Source organism: Epinephelus lanceolatus, chromosome 9 (assembly GCF_041903045.1).
Source record: "Epinephelus lanceolatus isolate andai-2023 chromosome 9, ASM4190304v1, whole genome shotgun sequence".
Classification (NCBI taxonomy): Eukaryota; Metazoa; Chordata; class Actinopteri; order Perciformes; family Serranidae; genus Epinephelus; species Epinephelus lanceolatus.
The window spans coordinates 4,302,831-4,321,880 of NC_135742.1; the positions used below are offsets into that span (position 1 = coordinate 4,302,831).

Below are 19,050 nucleotides of genomic sequence, written 5' to 3' on the forward strand. Positions count from 1 at the left end.
AATGCTCTGCGTTAGGATTTTTACTTTTGTTTCCTAAGAACATTTTGTTCCTGAAGAAGCTGTGATGTAAAACTTGTACTTGTAAGATAGTATTGGACATTGCCGGATTGTTTCTAGTCTTGCGTAGCCAGACCTACCTCCACAGTGTTGTGTCAGCGCTGAAGAAAGATCTGGAAGCCCACATTATTATTATGCTACAGGCGAAAAAACATGTCTGTGTTTCCTTAAACCAATCACAATCGTCTTGGGTGGCGCTAAGCCCAGGATGCAGCGATGGTGCCCTTGCAAAGTGGTGTGGGGGGGGAACTCGTTTTGGGAACTGCCCACTGGTCCAACGACATCCCATTGTTCCGACCATATTAAACTCATTGTTCCAAAGTCCCGTTGTTCCGAAATCATCATGATGCCCTGTGGTTAAGGTCTGGTTAGGTTTAGGCACGAAAACCACTTAGTTAGGGTTAGGGTTAGGGTTAGAAAAAGATCATGGTGTGGGTTAAAATGAAAAAGAAAGTGGCAATCACATATCGGAACAACGGGATGTCGGACTAATGGGCTGTCGGACCAATGACATGGACCCCTTGTTTTGCACATGGGGAGGCGAGCACTGTCATTAAAATGGCTATGCAAAAGAAAATGCCATGAAAAAGCATCAACAATCATATGTCACTATGCAATTCAACTTTTAGTGATAAAAAAGACAAACATAATTTGATAATCAGGTATGATTATACTTGAACTATGTGGATCTAGTAGAATTTTAGAGTCTTGTAAGACAGAATCTGGGCTTTTCTGAGATCTTTACAGCAGTTCACTGGAAAAACAAATCACGCATGTCTCACTGCACGATCCAGATCTTCATTAAAACTTGCAATTTTCAGCGTGTAATTTGTTCGTTTGGAGGTTGTTGTTGTTTCCTGTAGCAAATGGAATTTGCAGAATGAAGCCAGAATGCTGGATGTAATCAGTGCACCGGATGTTATTAGTGCACCTGATGTAATCAGTGCCTGATAGCAGGCTTAAAGCCACAGTCTACATCTGGTGAGTCAGACTAAATTGTTACTGAATTTAAAAAATCCTCAGTAAAGGAGTAGCAGAAGGTTAATGGGATCCTCCTGAATCAAAACCAGGCACATTGATTCAAAAACCACTGAATCCTCTTCCCTCTCTGGAGAACAGTTCCCACAGATAATAGGCCCGTTTCCACTGAAGAAGTTCCTGGTACTATCCGGGGGGCAGGAACTTTACAGGAACGTCCTCTCGCTCGGCCCTCTCAACCGCCGTGTCTCCACTGTGCGGCGGAGTAGGAGGAAGGTTCGTGTAAAGTTACCGGGCTCTGGATGTGACGTAATCGTTGCGCGACCATTTTAACCCGGGGTGACGCAGCAAAGAAAGAAACAAAAAAGAACAACAACAAAGAAGAAGAAGCAAAAGTACGAAGCAGAAGTAAGAAGAAGAAAGCAGACATAAGAAAGACGATAATCAACATGGAAGGAGCTGAGGTGGTTGCTGGGTTTCTGGCATGTCTCTTCGTTTACATGGCGGTGGAAGCTATGAACGAGCTAACCCTCGTCTGCTGAGTTTTAAAAACAACGGCTATTTTGTCGCTTTCTGTTGACATCACATCCCGCCTTGAGTATATCCAATCAGCATCTAGCGGCCGTTCTGAGTACCTACTCCGAGGCTGGGACTTGTTTAGCCCCTGTAAAAGTTCCAGAACTCTGTCCTTCGGAGGTGGTGCCTGCAGTGGAGACACGCACCAACGGCCCCGGCCCGTAAATTTACCGCGAAGTTCCTGCAGTGGAAACGGGCCTATTATGATCTTTCAGAGCCGCGAGTGTTTCAAGCCATCAGACACTGCAGCAGGAACTAAAGCAGCCGCCCTGGTGCTCCTGGACAGGACTGTGTGGTTTTACCATCAGGATGTGTCTGAGAACGGTGTCTGCTTCTTGCATGATGCCCTCCAGCTGCCTCATCCTGCTGCTCTCCCTCTGGAGCTCGGCCATCAGCTGATCTGCCTCAGCTGGTTTTTGACAGCTCTTCACTGAGGCAGGGCTCTGTTTGAAAACATGAGACAGAATTCACCGTTACACAAAAGACAGTGGGGGTATAGCTCAGTGGTAGAGCATTTGACTGCAGATCAAGAGGTCTCTGGTTCAAATCCGGATGCCCCCTGATTCAGCTTTAGTAATGTGTTATCTGGTCCCGTCTAGGAATGGAGGGTGAAGAGAAACTGATCTTCAGTTAGCATTAAAATGGGGTTTTCATACTTTGAATCTTGAGGATTATAACTTGTTCTTGAAATGCACGCTACATGACAATAAATGTACAGTGGCGTGCATACAGTAGGTTTGGGCACCCTGCATGGTCAGTACACCAGCTCAGAGTCTTTCAGTTCTTGTTTGGAGGATTTTCACCCATTCTTCCAGTAACAGGCTTCTAGCTCTGTGAGATTCTTGGGCCGTCTTCATGCTCTGCTCTTTGAGCTCTATCCACAGATGTTTAATGATGTTTAGGTCGGGGGACTGTGAGGGGCGTGGCCAAACCTTCGGCTGGCTCCTCTTGAGGTCGTCCATTGTGGATTTGGAGGTGTGTTTAGGATCATTGTCCTGTTGTAGAAGCTGTCCTCTCTTCATCTGCAGCTTTTTTACAGATGCTGTGATGTTTGTTTCCAGATTTTGCTGGAATTTAACTGAATCCATTCTTCCCTCTACCTGTGAAATGTTCCCCGTGCCACTGGCTGCAACACAAGCCCAGGGCATCATCCATCCACCCCTGTGTTTAACAGTTTGTTCTCCAAACATACCTTTGCTCATTGTGTCCAAAAAGTTCTATTTTAACTTCAATGGTCCACAGGACTTGTTTCCACTTCTGATGCTGAATGTTGTGGTGAGGACACAGGAAAGGTTTCCTCTGATGACTCTTCCATGAAGGTCATATTTGTCCAGGTGTCACAGTAGAACAGTGCACCACCACTCCAGAGTCTGAGAAATCTTCCTGCAGGTCTTTTGCAGTCAAACGGGGTTTTTGATTTGCCTTTCTAACAATCCTACAAGCAGCTCTCTCAGAGAGTTCTCTTGGTCTCCCAGACCTCAGCTTGACCTCCACAGTTCCTGTTTACTGCCATTTCTTAATGACATGACAAACTTAGGAAACAGCTCCCTGAAAACACTTTACTATATTCTTATAGTCTTCTCCTGCTCTGTGGGTATCTGTTATTTTAGTTTTCAGAGTGCTAGGCAGCTGTTTAGAGGAGCCTATGGCTGCTGATTGTTGGGACAAGGTTTCAGGAGTGAGAGTATTTATAAAGCTTTGAATTTTGCATCACATGTCCTTTCCTAACGATGACTGTGAACAAGTCAGAGACCCAACAAGCTCATTAAGGTCTGAGACCCTGGGAAAAGTTGTCTGAGAGCTCAAATGTCTTGGAGTGCCCAAACTTTTGCATGATGCTCCTTTCATTTTTTTTACTCTAAAATCATACAAAACAACAATAATACTTTAATCTGACTTGAGATGTTGAAAGCATGTTTCATCTTTAACTTCATGTCTTTTGGAGATCAGTTCATCTTCTTTTGCATGCCACTATATGCTCTCATCAAAGCATCTGGGCCAGTTCATACTGCTCTGCCACTCTTTGAGAATTAGTCTATATGACATCATCTACATAAAGAAATGTAAATGCAACTGAGTGAAATGCAAATCCTGGTAAATGTCTTGACCTCAGAGTGGAGGAATAAAACCCAAACTTTGCAGTGTGGACGCCATGACAACAGTCACAAACACATGTAGATGCAGACATAAACAAAAACAGAACACTAACATGACAGGTCAATTTGTAAGTCAGTAATTGCTCTGTTTATAGTCAAGGTGTGTTCTATAAATGAACAAAGCAGCGAGGTGACCGATCAAGTCATGTCTAATTCCTACTTTCATATGCAGCAACATTCACCGGTGACTTGAGGGGAACAGATTTGCATGCTGGGTACTTTGATTCCCACTGTAAGGACCCTGAGCGTATCATTCTGCTCCGTGGCCCCGGGAGGAAAGCACCAGGATCCATCTCTGCTCGGCCTCTGCCACCATGTTTGGGCCTGCAGATCTGAGGCTGGGCAGCAACCCCCTCCTGCTGGTCCTCAGGGTGCTCGCCAACGTCTTCAGTTTCGGGGTCATGTTGGTGCAGCAGGGCAGGTCCGGAGGTGTGAAGACCGTCGCCATCATCGTCTGCTTCATCTCACTGAGCAACATCCTGCTGCAGATCTCCACCTTCGTCCTCGTGGCCTCGGTCTGGGTCGGGGTGCTCTGCTGGCCGGACCTGCCTTTCTTCTACTGTGTCGTCCTGTTCGTGTGGCTCAGCAGCAGCTCCGTCAGCTTCTGGTCTGTCGCCTGGCTCAGTGTCTTCTTATGTGATCACCTTCATCTGCTACCTCACCCTGATGCCCTCCGTGATCATGCTCCCGACCTCACTGAGGCTGGTCGTCTACCTCTGCAAACACACGCTGTCCGTGCTGAAGAAGCAGAGCAGCTCTCACACCGCAGAGTCGTACCTGCTGGTCTGCAGGGTGACGGTGGCTCTGGTCTGGGTTTACCTCACCATCTCGCTCTACTACGTCCACGCCATCTTTGCCTCAGGGCTGAGTGCAGACATGCTCTTCTTCAGCTTGTCGTTTTATTGTGTGGCCTCGGCAATCCTCCTCAACCGCTCCAACAAAAACCTGCGAGAGAAGCTCAGAGTGCTGATCGGCAGGGGGAAGAACTTAAACACACCAGCCAGGAGCGCTGAGGATAAGAGCGGAGCAACAGCAACTATTTAACAGAGTTTTATTTGAGCAGCGTGCAGACCCACATTCATTACTGTGTGTAGAAAGCAGCATGTGGCTCTTTAGTCCATCTCCAGCAGCTCCCTGTGGCTTTGACAATTATTAAATGTAAATAAAGCATGACTATGAATTTTTAATTAATTGTTTTGCTTTTATTTTTATAATAAACTAGACTATTTTTTTTAAATAATTTTACTATATTAATTTTAAATGCCAAAGCCTTTGTATTGTATTTATTTAATTTTTTGCCAGCAGCTTTGCTTGTAATTCCTGCAAATATTCACCAGAGGGCGCCGTCACATCAGAAACCAAAACCTGTAAGAAAAAAGTCACTCTGTCAACTTTAAAGATTTTTTTTAACCCACATTTTCTTTTATTAATTATGAAAACATTTTGTCCTGCACTACATTTCCTCTCCAGCCTTTCATCCCAGTTTATTTCTATATTTTTCAAACTCAATATTGGCAAATATGGCTGTCAAAATATTAATACAACTAAATACAATACAAGGGCTTTAGGAATTAAAATAGACATATTAACATAAAATTAAAATGTTTTAAAAACCTTTAAAAGTTCACTGAGTGAGTTTCACCTGTCAGCTGCTGGTGTAATGGCGCCATCTTGTGGACACTATTTGGAACTACAAACACATACATATTAAAACAAGTTTACATTTTTTCCCCTGTAATTAATTTTTTTTTTAATTTAAATGTCATTTTCTAATATACAGATAAGATATATCTACATATCTTTAAATACTAAACAATATTTTTTTGACTTTAAAAATTGTTTATGATATTTAAAATTAAAAAATGTAGAAAATATTGCATTAAAAATATTCCCATGAGATGCTGTATTATTACTTTTTATGATCTTTAAAATATTCTTATGACATACTATACTATAGTTTGTATGTTTTCTTTTTTTCATTTTTCAAAACATACAATACCATTGTGTTTTTTTAAACATACCGTACATTGACTTATTAAATGATTTTAAAAATATGCTTATGTCATGACATGCTATACTGTGACTAGTTTTTGTGACATGCACTGCTCTTTATTTTTGTTTTTATTTCTCTGCATATTTGACACACTATACTATGACTTTTTTATGATTTTTTTAAAAAAAAATTTAATGACATACTATACTGTGAGTTTTTTTTATGATTTTTGGGGTATTTTTTTTGACATACTTTGACTTTTTTATTGTTTTATTTTTATGGTGTACTATAATATGACTAGTTTTATTATGGCATAAACTACAGTGACTTTTTTATGGGGTTTTTTTATTGTGTGTTTGTTTTTTCTTTGCATTTTTTCTGACATGCAATACAGTTCCTTGATAATGATTTTTTTTTTTTTTCTGGCATAATCGCGATCACACTTGTCTTGATCTATGACTTTAATCTCTTAATATCACAACATTATTCTTCTAGATTTATCCTGGTAGACTTCTTCTTGAAATCTAACTTTTTTTTCTTATTAACATGGTCCTTTTCCTCCTCTGTACTAAAGTGATTCTTGCAGTTGCCTTCATTGCAGTGGCTTCATGTTGTTGCAGTTTCTCCTTATCACCAGCAGAGGTCACAAAAGGTCTTGAGTTCACCAACACCTCTGAAGTTCACAGAGGTTTGTCTGTGTGCAATCAAAGTTTTGCTTACCATGAATCTGATGGCTGCAGAAACTGTCTCACCTCCACCTGGAATGCAAATGAACAAAGACGAGATGACTACTAATGCAACTAATCTGAGTCATAATATCACAACAGAAAATCATTAAGTACTACATTTAGAGATTTGGGAAGAAATCCAAGTTCACATTGGTACAGTAGGTTTTTTTTAAATTACTTAACTTTGAGACTTTGTTCAACTTTTAAATGATATTCAGTAATATGTAATATTTGTTTTGCTCATTTTGGAGCACATTAACTTTTCAAAGGTCCACTAGCTGTCTTTTTCCACACTTTACAGATTATAGACACATGCTAGGGACAGTTCACCCCAAAAACAAACATACATATTTTCCTCTTGCCTGTGGTGCTATTTATCAATCTAGACTGTTTTTTTTTTTGGTTTGGTTTTTGAGTCACCAAGTGTTGGAGATGTTTATATCTCATGCTGTCACAAGTATGGGCCTCTCGTCCACAGGTAGATGGGGGTAGCTGTCCCTTGTAAGGTCCAGTGTGAAAGATTTAGGGAGATTTAGTGGCATCTTGCAGTGAGGACTGCAGATTGCAACCAGCTGAAACTTCTCCTGGTAAGAATTCCTTCAGTGTTCATTGTTCAGGAGGTTTTTACCAGGAGCTGTGTTATCCACAGAGGTCTCTTCCTCTGCAAAACAAACAGACCATCTAATTTAAACCAGTTAAAACACCAAATGAAGCAGTTTCATGTTACAAATCAGTGTTTCTCCGATGCTGTTTGGTATGTCAGAGATGGGCCACTTACCTAGCTCCAGCTCCTGTGATTCTGGGAGCTGCGTTGTCCGGGGCCAATAGCCCCTGGTAGGGTCTCCCAAGGCAAAGTGGACCCAGGGGAAGGAAAAGAGCACCTCATCTGGTATGAGGACACCAAGGCTTCCCTCTGGTGCCAGACCTGTTGGGGAATCTCACCGGCGAGCATCTGGTGGCCAGGCCTTGGGCCATGGGGCCTGGTTGGTTTCAGCCTGAATGAACAACATGGAGCCACCACCCTGTGGGCCCACCACCTGCAAGGACTGGCATGGGGGCCAGGTGAATATTGTGCCGGGTGGGAAGTGGGGTGGGGACCTGGGCGTCCTGATACCTGGTGTTGCAAACCTGATCTGCTTTGTAATTTTTTTTCATGAGAATGAAGGTTTTTGCTCACGGCTTTTGCGTCAAAATACACCTTGTGTTTCTGCACTCTAAGTGTCTGGCGTTTTTTACTGGAGTTCTTGGAACTCCTGGAGTTGGAAAAACTTCAACTCAGAGCGGAAAAGCGCACCATGTCATCTCAGCTTTTTTACCATTGTCCAATCAGATGATTTGAAAGGCGGGCCTTCTGTGGTGGTCGTGACAAGTTTACAGTTGGTAAACAATGGAGGAGAAACTGGTGGTAGTGGTTGCTGGATACCCAGAGCTATACGGCCTGACGATAGACAGCAGGTTGTCAAACTGCCCCTGAGTCGTCCTAAAATCTGCCTGTAAACGTCCGTGATGGAGGAGAAGCTCCTGGACCAACTGGTGGTACTCCCCATGATCCAGCCTCTTTTTTAGGGTCTCATGTACCCACACAGATCTCTGTTTATCTGCTGACAGCCTCTCACCCTCAACCAGAGCTACAGACAGCACCCTCTGCCTCAACATGTCAGCAACTACCCACTGATCACTTTTAAATAACTGAAATAAATAAATTTAAAGTAGATTGATGACACAGGAAGGTTAGGATAAGGAGGGGATGGCGCGGTTGCCTGGCAACAATAAAAAGCCACAGCAAGTGTTTTTTTTTTCTTACTAGTGACGTTCAATGTTTTTAAAAAGGCAGCGCAGTGCACCTCACGTGATCGGGGTCTAAGTCCTACACACTGGAACTTTAATTTCTGAAACCATAAAATCTACTGAGTCGCACGTCAACAAATCCATCTCCGTGACAACTAATGAAACTCAAATAACTGATGAAAACCACATGATATGTATGAAAGCTCCAGAAAAGCTAGTAAGCAGCCCATGACTTGTTTTTTCTCCTCTCTCATATCTCATGTAAAACTGAGCATGGGGAGGAAAGTCTGTTGAACATTAAAACATTCTGCATGTACTATAATTGTCACAATAGCACCAGTGGAGATAGAGTTACCCTAAAGAACAATAAGGCCGCTATAACTCTGCCAATCCCTTTATAAGAGAAGCCTTTAATTAAATTGTGTGAGATTTGTGAACCAGCTGCAGGTATTTCATCTTAATGCCACAGTTCAAGCGAGCTTATCGTCGCTGAAGTAAAACTGCTTTGAAATATTTCGACCATGCTGCCAATCAAAACTCTTGAACCTTGACAACATCAAAGTGTTTTCATCACGGAAACTGCAGCAAATTGATGTTTACTGACGTAAAAGCTCATAATGTGTCTGCAAAGGATGCTGAGGCACGACATCCTTAAAGGAAACTAAGATTAGCAGCAGCAGCACACATCTCTCTGGCTCTGTTTTGATCTCCCGTCTTTCCGCCGTCACCTCTTTGGCCCTTTTTGTTGTGGCGAGGCCTGCCCGGGGTCACCTGGGGTCACGGCAGTAGGAGAGAACGAGGGTTAATGCCTTCAAACCCTCTAATGACCCCCACTGTGTCCCTCTAACACCCCTCCAGGGCCATGTTTCATGGCTCCCTCCACACAGACGGAGGAGGCAGGCAGCTGGAGGCTGGTCGCTTCCATCAACGCGTCTGGTTTGTATTAAATGGACACATGTGGTCTTTGTTTTGAGAAGTGCGGCTGACACGAACCCATAACCAGCCGTATGAAAAATGGATTTCTCAGGCAGCGGATTTAAGCTGAACTTTGTTCACTTTAAACAGGAGGTATCGTAATGACAGGAAGCCCATGATTTGACTCAGCCCCTTCGTTAAGGACGCAGAGTATCGCTGCGATGCAGAGCGGTCTGTCTGAGAGGGACTTTGTATGTGAGTCAGATATGGATCTGCTGCCAAGTATGTTCGATGTTGCAGCTCAGACTTATATATCACATGTCAGAGTTTTACTGCTGGATGTTGCCGTAAAAAGCAAGACGACTTTTTCTGTCCGCGGCTGAGATTTATGCTCCAGGCTCTCACACAATGGCTCAGTGTTTAGTTCAGGGACACATGGCGGTTGATGGACACATTAGCTGTGGCAGCAATCAAACCTGTGACCTTTTTTTATGACCGGACAATCTGTTAAACCACCAGACCACCCTGCAACTACAAACAGCCACTGGATACTTTAATAAAGTCCCTGATGATACTCTTTATTTTCCTGTAGTCAGCAAATCCCACAACCAACAATGAACGTATTTACTAACTAATATATCTGATATATCCTCCTCCCCTGTGCCACAGAGCTCCATTGTTGTCCAAAAAACACATCAGTGAGTCACAGTGTTGTGCTGGGTGACACGTTCCTTCATTACCATGAACACACACTGTAGTTTATTTTGACTTAATCACACATACACCGTCCGGTGCCCCAAATACTCACTAGAGCACCAAATGTGGATCAATCCGCCGCTGAAAATAGTCCCCAACAAAAGCACTATTTGGAAGCAATGTGCTTTTGGGCTCACTACAGGCAGGGCAGGAAAGTTCAGACATACTGCGAGTTCCTTTATATCTTAACACGTGACATCTGGAGTGTTGCAGGTATCACAGCTCATTTGCCTCCTTCAGAAGGATTATTGTGCTGCCGTTAATTCTTTTAAAACACACAAAACCACTGTTGAAAAAGTGAGATAACACCTCACAGTAACCACGAGAGAAACTTTGCTGTATGGAGCCAAGCGGATTTTCATATCAGCATTACACTCTGCTTCCCTTCAATCACCTGAAACCAACAAGGAGATTGTTCTCACCTCACAGAGCTTCACTGAGCATAAATACTGATTATCAGGAACACACACAAACAGCTTTTAAACAGCGAGACAAAGTAATTGTTCAGCAAGTCACAAGTGTCAAATTTTGGCTCCTGAATTCTGTCTTTCGAGTCCTGAACAAGTTATCATGAAACGTGACTGGCTGCTGTTGGACTGAATCAAAAAGAAAATGAGAGTCAGGGCATCAGTGAGCTCCTGGACAGTCTGTGGTGGTACTTGGTGGCCTCAGATGCACCGATACATAATGTCCCATAGGTGCTCAGTTGGATTTAGGTCAGGAGAACGAGAGGGCCAGTCAGTGGCATCAATGCCTTCATCACCCAGGAACTGCCTACACATGAGGCCGGGCATTGTCCTGCACCAGGAGGAACCCAGGGCCCTCTGTACTAGGAGGAACCCAGGGCTCACTGCACCAGGAGGAACCCAGGGCCCTCTGCACCAGGAGGAACCCAGGGCCCTCTGCACCAGGAGGAACCCAGGGCTCACTGCACCAGGAGGAACCCAGGGCCCTCTGCACCAGGAGGAACCCAGGGCTCACTGCACCAGGAGGAACCCAGGGCCCACTGCACCAGGAGGAACCCAGGGCCCTCTGCACCAGGAGGAACCCAGGGATCACTGCACCAGGAGGAACCCAGGGCCCTCTGCACCAGGATGAACCCAGGGCCCTCTGTACCAGGATGAACCCAGGGCCCTCTGCACCAGGAGGAACCCAGGGCCCACTGCACCAGGAGGAACTCAGGGCCCTCTGCACCAGGAGGAACCCAGGGCCCTCTGTACCAGGATGAACCCAGGGCCCACTGCACCAGGAGGAACTCAGGGCCCTCTGCACCAGGAGGAACCCAGGGCCCTCTGTACTAGGAGGAATCCAGGGCCCTCTGCACCAGGAGGAACCCAGGGCCCTCTGTACTAGGAGGAATCCAGGGCCCTCTGCACCAGGAGGAATCCAGGGCCCTCTGCACCAGGAGGAACCCAGGGCCCTCTGTACTAGGAGGAACCCAGGGCCCTCTGCACCAGAAGGAACCCAGGGCCCTCTGTACTAGGAGGAACCCAGGGCCCTCTGCACCAGGAGAAACCCAGGGCCCTCTGCACCAGGAGGAACCCAGGGCCCTCTGCACCAGGAGGAATCCAGGGCCCTCTGCACCAGGAGGAACCCAGGGCCCTCTGTACTAGGAGGAATCCAGGGCCCTCTGCACCAGGAGGAATCCAGGGCCCTCTGCACCAGGAGGAACCCAGGGCCCTCTGTACTAGGAGGAACCCAGGGCCCTCTGCACCAGAAGAAACCCAGGGCCCTCTGTACTAGGAGGAACCCAGGGCCCTCTGCACCAGGAGGAACCCAGGGCCCTCTGCACTAGGAGGAATCCAGGGCCCACTGCACCAGGAGGAATCCAGGGCCCACTGCACCAGGAAGAACCCAGGGCCCTCTGCACCAGGATGAACCCAGGGCCCTCTGCACCAGCATAAGGTCTGACAGTCGCTCTAAGGATGTTGTCCTGGTACCTAACAGCAGTCAGGGTAACATTGACTATGACATGGAGGTCTGTGTGACCCTCCAAGGATCTGCCTCCTTAGACCATCACTGACCCACCGCCAAACCAGTCATGCTAGATGATGTCACAGGCAGCATAATGTTCACCACGGCTTCTCCAGACTCTTTAAAACCTGTCACACGTGCTCAGTGTGAACCTGCTCTCATCTGTGAAGAGAACAGGGCGCCAATGGCAGACCTGCCAATTCCAGTGTCCTCTGGTGAATGCCAATCGAGCTGCACGGTGCTGGGCTATGAGCACAGGTCCCACTAGAGGACGTGGGGCCCTCATGCCACCCTCATGGAGTCTGTTTCTGACAGTGTGGTCAGAAACATGCACACCAGCAGCCTGCTGGAGGTCATCTTGTAGGGCTCTAGCAGTGCTCCTCCTGTTCCTCCTCACACAAAGGAGCAGATAGCGGTCCTGCTGCTGGGTTGATGCTCTTCTACAGCCCTGTCCAGCTCTCCTCATGTAACGGCCGGTCTCCTGGTGTCTCCTCCATGCTTTGAGACTGTGCTGGGAGACACAGCAAACCTTCTTGTGACCAGATATACCATCCTGGAGGAGCTGGACTACTTGTGCAACCTGACTGGGCTGCAGGTACCACCTCATGCTACCAGTAGTGACAAGGACACTAGCGGAACACAAAATTAGAGAAGAATCAGTCAGGAAGGATAAGGAGAGAGCAACTGTCTGTAAAACCATTCCCTTTTTGGGGGTTGTCTTGCTTTTGCCTCTCCATTGCACCTGTTGTCACTTTGATTTGCACCAAAGCAGCTGAAACTGATTCACTTGTGCTTCCTAAATGGACACATTGATAACCCTGAAGAGTAACTGACTTGGTGTTAGACTGTGACCATTAAGTGTTGCCGTAAATTTTTTAAGCAATGTAATAATAATAACCTGCCCTGTAAAATATGTCTGCAACGAACCAGATAGGATCCTTAAAAACTGCTTGGACATGGTATCGATCTTCTCAACCAGCTCTCAGCAAAAAAGTGAATTATCTCATTTCTCAAAATGTCAAACAATTCTTCATCTTCACACCTTATCTGCAACATCCAACAACAGTGTGTTGGCAACAGGAGCAGTTGGGGATTATTTACCTTGATTAAGGGCACACACGCTCAGGTAATGAAGGAAGTATGTTCAGATTTATCATGGATTAAACCAGCAAATTTTGGAGCACAAGTTTGCCTCTCTGACCTACACATTCCAAGTCGCTACCTGATGTTCTGAGTTCCAAGTCTTTAAATGAAGTTAATCATTAGTAATATAAAGTTGTAAAGGGTGTATGTGCAGATGCAGCGAGTCAACCCCCATCACACGCACACACACACACACACACACACACACACACACACACAAACTAAGCATTACTCACTGGAAAGCCACGCTGTGCACTTTTGTTGTGTGCCCTCTTTTATGGTTTTGGCATTTTCACCAAAAGGAAAGCACCGAGCTCTATCAAGATAATCTGCGCCTGTGATAAACAGATTCCATTCATTTTGGCCGAACAGCTGCTGCGTCAGGACCAGATGGAAAACACTACATCTTTTCATCTGAAAACATCCTCTGCTTGATTTCAACCCAACAAAGACACGGTAACGCAAAGGCTGGATGGAGGCCTGGAGCTGACTCGCAGGTGTCAGATTGGGATCATTATTATGTAGATATTTATTTTATGCTTTAGGTAATAAAAATGTGGATGATACGGAGCCAGCCCTTCCCATTAAGCAGTTGCTTGGGGGCCCTCTGGTCTTTGGGGGCCCCTAGAAAATACTCTTTTGAATGAACATGAGACAAAAAACAAAATAAAAATTGAACTCCCAAATAAATATGACAATATTTTGGCCATTTTTTCCAACAAAGAGTGACGAAACAGTAATTGTCTCCTATGAAACGAGCACACTAAGTTAAACAAAATTAATCAAACAGACATAACGAAAGTCAAAACAAACTGGGATAAGTACACAAATTATTCTCCAATAGTTTGCCAGCATGTTTTCATCCCAAGTCGTCATATATTGCCGCTTTGTCAGTGGACTTTCACATCAACATATCATGTACTACGTAACCTCCTGCATCTCCTGTAGACGGTCCAGGATGCTGCAGCCAAAACACGTGGTTAGGTTTAGGAAAAACAAGTCATGGTTTGGCTTTACATTCATACGGAAAGTAAGCAGCATCCTCCCAGGTGGAAGTGTGGGCCTGTTGGACCCCTCCACCAGCCCTCCCACCCGTCCTTTAGGGACTTTCCAGCTCCTTTAATTACATCGTTACTGGCAGCGTTTCAAACTGACGCCATCCTGTGGTGTATCATACCGCTGTGACAGGTGCCATCAAGCTGTGTTATTAACTCTACCACTATCACTATCAGACTGTGACATATAGTATTAGAAGTGTGACTTATAACATGTGCATTGGCAGTGCTTTATAAACAACAACAGTAACATTACACATGGCGATAACAATCATTTAACACCTCTTCTGCATGGCAGCTGACCTCGTCCTCTGCTTGCAGGGTAAGGAGCTCCTGAATCTCATTATTTTTTACACTTTGCAGACATTTTCAGCCGCTGTTCTTCTTCTTTGAGTTAGCTGCTGACTGCTATCAGCTACTTTTTAAATCTCCCACAGTGGGTCTCGCGCATACTACATCATCAATATGTTACAGACATTAACCATGTTTCCATCAGCCTGTTTAGACGCGCATCTAGAAGTATTGCATCGGAAAATTATGATGGAAACACCAAAATTCGAATTAAAATCCCCTGATTCACACAAACTGAAATACGCTCGCTTTAGCTGGGTTTTAGTTGATTTGAAAAATGTTGATTCACAAAACAGGGGATGGAAACAGTTATGTTCGAATTAAGTCTGACGTAGCGCACCTCTCTCCATGGTGATATCCACACTCTGAGTCGGGAAGGCGGTAATGCATTTACAAGCTGGTTGCCAACGGCCAGAAAACGTAGAAGAAGAAGAAAGCGAGACTTGTTTTGTTTCCGGTTCTGCGGAAAACTCGCGCAAGTTTGTACATTTAATGGAAACACACAGGATTCGTATTTCTTTTAATGTGCATTTCCCAATGATTCAAATCACTTTTGGATGGAAACATAGCTAGTGTTTTAGCGGTGTTACTACCTCCGATGCGCCTTGAAGACACAGTGTAAAAGGGGCCACTGACTTATTCAGCCAGTTTTAATTTAATCATGGCACAATTGCTTAGCAATAAAATACTGCAAACAAAACTGAACTTTTTATGCCAGGCTTTCAAAGCCCCCCTACCATTGGGTCCTGGGTAATCAGTCCCCCTTTTTCCCACCATGATGCCCCTGCTTTCTACTTTCAGACATCTTACACATGAAGACAGATGATATTCAGCCCTTTCCAATGAGACTACAATACTAAAATATGTTGCAAACTTAATCACATCAAGCGAAAAACCCTGAGAGAGACCATCCTTTGTGTAAACAGACAAATGCTGTATTTACTGTAGTCTATCTAAATGTAGTGCTGGTGCTAATAGTCCCACTTTAGGTTTTACATGCTTACTTGTACATTATGTGTGGTTAAACTAATATATACTATACACAAGTTGGTTTAGTTTTATGTGACATGGAAACACGTTATGATGAAAGGAGGCAAACTAAATCCTGCTTAGGGCCCCCAGATGTGTAGAGTTGGCACTGCAGGTCACCAAAATACATCTGGCACTTTCTTGGAGCAAACATCTAGTCGTCATTCAAGAAATGACAAAAAGAATTCTGCATTGTTTTCACTTTTTAACATTTAGTCATGGGTGTAGCCATTCATGGTGGCTGCACCTGTAGTCTCTGCACTCATTAACCTCATGTCACAGGATACCGAACACATTTAACCATTATTCTGAATTGGTGTCGTATTTTTGCTCTTTAAATGACATCCGTCCACAATAATCAGCATGTTATGTTTTCAGCATTTCCCCTCACCAGTGTCACTTACCCAGATTCCTTTGCATTTATTGGACTTGGCAGTGACTTGGATCCTGATTTCGGGGCGTATTTCTTTTCTAATTGAGAGCTGCTGTCATGTGTTGGACCGCTGCCACCTCTTGTAAAAAGTACTGAGGAGGAAAATGTATTGGGACCATCTGTGGGGAACATGAGATAGCTTGTTTATATAATTCACGTGAAGACAATGGCCAGCGCAGGTTACTTTTAGAGTTACAAGAGACGTTTTAAACTTGAGATGATAAAGAGTTTGTGGAAAGTTCGGAGTCAGATAACAGACCTGCTGAAGATCAAAAACACTCTCCTCTCAACACAGTAAAAATATACAGAGTGTGATCGAAACACGGTAGATCTGAGTTTAACTTACAAACCTTTCTCAGAAAGCAGGAGTGATCTCATTGGTTGGGTTCAGTCTGAATGGGTGACAAAAACAAATCAATGATAAAACATGACTACTCCAACTGCACTTTATTCCTGTGTAAGACACTAAGACTGATGAAAGCATTAAAGCCCTATTTTAGCAAATTTTGAGTTTAAAAAAAAAAAAAATTTTCAGGGCTTAAAGAGACAGTTCACCCCACAATCAAATATACATATTTTTCCTCTTACCCGTAGTGCTGTTCTTAATCTAGATTGTTTTGGTGTGAGTTGCCGAGTGTTAGAAATATCGTCCTCCTGAGCAACAGCTGCTCTCATGGATGAGAGGTTCGTAATCATGACGGCATGAGATGCAAACATTACTGGTGTCCTCCTTGGCTGAGCTGTAACGTTAGCCAGCCCAGTAGTGCTAGGTGAGCCACATGGGGAAGAATGAGCACCAGCTGAACTAGCAACCTGCTAGCCACTGTGCAGGTGTTGAAAAACTTCACTGGACGACCATTCGTTTCCATATGGATATCAGGAGCTGTAATATCCTTTGAGTCACTGAAACTTGGCTAAATCCTGGACAGCGCCATTCAACGAGGTGACTCTTTTTCTATATGCTGATCTGAGAACAGACTCTGGGAGAGAAGGAAAGGAGATGTGTGCTGTAAATGGACTGCCCTTGTGTAGTGGCTTTTTAGTCTTCTGATCACTCAAAGTGCTTTTACATTATGTCAGATCCACCCATTCACACACTGGTGACCAAGGCTACCCTACATGGCTCCACCTGCTAAGCAGTAACTACTCACACACTCTCACACACTGATTGAACAGCCATCGGGTAAAATTTGGGGTTCTTGATCTTGCCCAAGGATACTTCCACATGCAGACTGGAGGAGTCAGGGATCGTGAGGTGCTGTCCCGTTCCTGCTGCAGATCAATGCTATACAGTGCTCAGGTAGATGGACCATACGGCCGCCTTGTTGAGGTCCGGATGTGTGGACAGTTCAATCAGTCCACAACCAACAATGTAAGAAGATGCAACAAAGGGCTAAATTTCAGAGCACAAGTTAAAGGGGCTGATTCATCTCATTTCACTGGTATTGTACCTTTGTATTACTGTATGTGACAAACAAATGATTACTTGATTGATCGGCTGATTGAAACGTAAAAAAGAAATGTATTCACGGTTTGCAGAAACATACAACGCCAACACGTTCTTCTGGCGACTGGGCTGTTTTGTTTCACTCTCAGCAAAAAAGCAAATTTCCCAAAATGTTGTACTGTAGCAACTACTATCAATGAAAAAAGTTGCTAAGAGGCTGAGTGGGCTCGTAACTGTGACTCGTTCAAAGAAGTTCATACTGAAGTCCAGAGATGCATTTTATGGTGGTTGATTACACAAACAACTACGATAACCGAAGCAAAATGAGATTAAATGAATTACTACGTGATGCGATTACGGTCAACAGAAAATATCGGAGCTCAAAACTCACCCTCTTTGTCTAAAAACCGCCATGCCAGTGAATGAACAGGTAAAATAATGCAACACATTCTCACTACTATATTGTTACATATTGATGATTGGTCACGGACATTTTCACCTCCACATATGATGTCCAAGGTACCCTGGGTGTGTTGGTTGTTGATGTTCTGGGACGCCGTGTCAACTTCAGCCTGTTACATGCATTGTCTGTTTTCAAAATAAACTTCCATTTTCACAGGACATTTACAATTTACATACAGTCTCTTTCAAAATAAAAGCACTATGTCAGTACAGCAACGCAAATTGACCTTTTTTTTCCTCAACAACAAACGTGGCTGGATTTAGGCGACAAAAGCATGTGGTTAGGTGTAGGAAAAAAGAACAGGGTTTAGCTTAAGAATCTTACAGGATGCTAACACCGCTCTCCCGGGTGAAAGTTGGTGTTAGTTGGATCCATCCACCACCCCTACCACCCACCCTACTCGGACTTTTACCACCTTAGCTTTCGTTCTTGTCCTGACACATTTCCTTGATGCTGCCGAGCACCATTAAACTATAACAGTGACCGACAGCACATCATGTCGAAGTTAAAGGACGGCTTTTTTCACCAGTGTCTGTCACCGCAAGTCAGTGCGCCGGATTCGAGGACTTTGGAATGAAACCGCATTGAATAATGTGAAACCACACCCCTGTGTCAATTATAACTACCGGAAGTGAAAACCAAAACAATGTGTGCAGCCTAAACAGATAATAAACAACAGATGTTTAATAAACATTCTGGCTCCTACAATTACTTTAAAGTACTTTGCACACATTTGGAGTGCCCATTTTTCATTTTTGCCCCTGCGCCTTAAATAGTCTATTCATGCCACTGCAACATACTGCAGTATCTTATCATAAAACTATGGATATTATGTTTTTTATGTGCTGTAAAAGTTGTTCGCTGCTAAATGTTGTTTATTTTTGGATCAATGTCACAGTTTTGAGTCTGTGTTCTATAAAACAGTTGAAAACAGAAACACAATCCTTGATTATCGCTGTTATTACATGTTATTGTGTTACTGTCTCATGTCACCCAGCGCACTAACAGCTTAAATAAGAGGGTAAAGACCAAACCTCACTGACATCTGACCACTCCAGTGTCAGCTCTATCTTTAAATTGGCCTCTGTACGTAATACATCTGCATCCTGTAACATTAATTACAGTCTCCTGTCCAGAAATTACAAGTGTCACTTTCGTATAAAGCCTTTCCCTTTTCTCTTTCATTACACTCACAAGATAACGGGCCT

General features: G+C 44.2%; 1 non-coding gene and 1 pseudogene across 1 annotated transcript; both read left to right on the forward strand.

Moving 5' to 3' along the window:
* The first annotated feature begins 2,100 nt into the window (after positions 1-2,100).
* On the forward strand, positions 2,101-2,172 carry trnac-gca (transfer RNA cysteine (anticodon GCA)). The gene has a single exon. It is a non-coding gene; the product is annotated as a tRNA-Cys (tRNA).
* Positions 2,173-4,081: 1,909 nt separating this feature from the next.
* On the forward strand, positions 4,082-4,811 carry LOC117252550 (uncharacterized; annotated as a pseudogene).
* Positions 4,812-19,050: the final 14,239 nt, after the last annotated feature.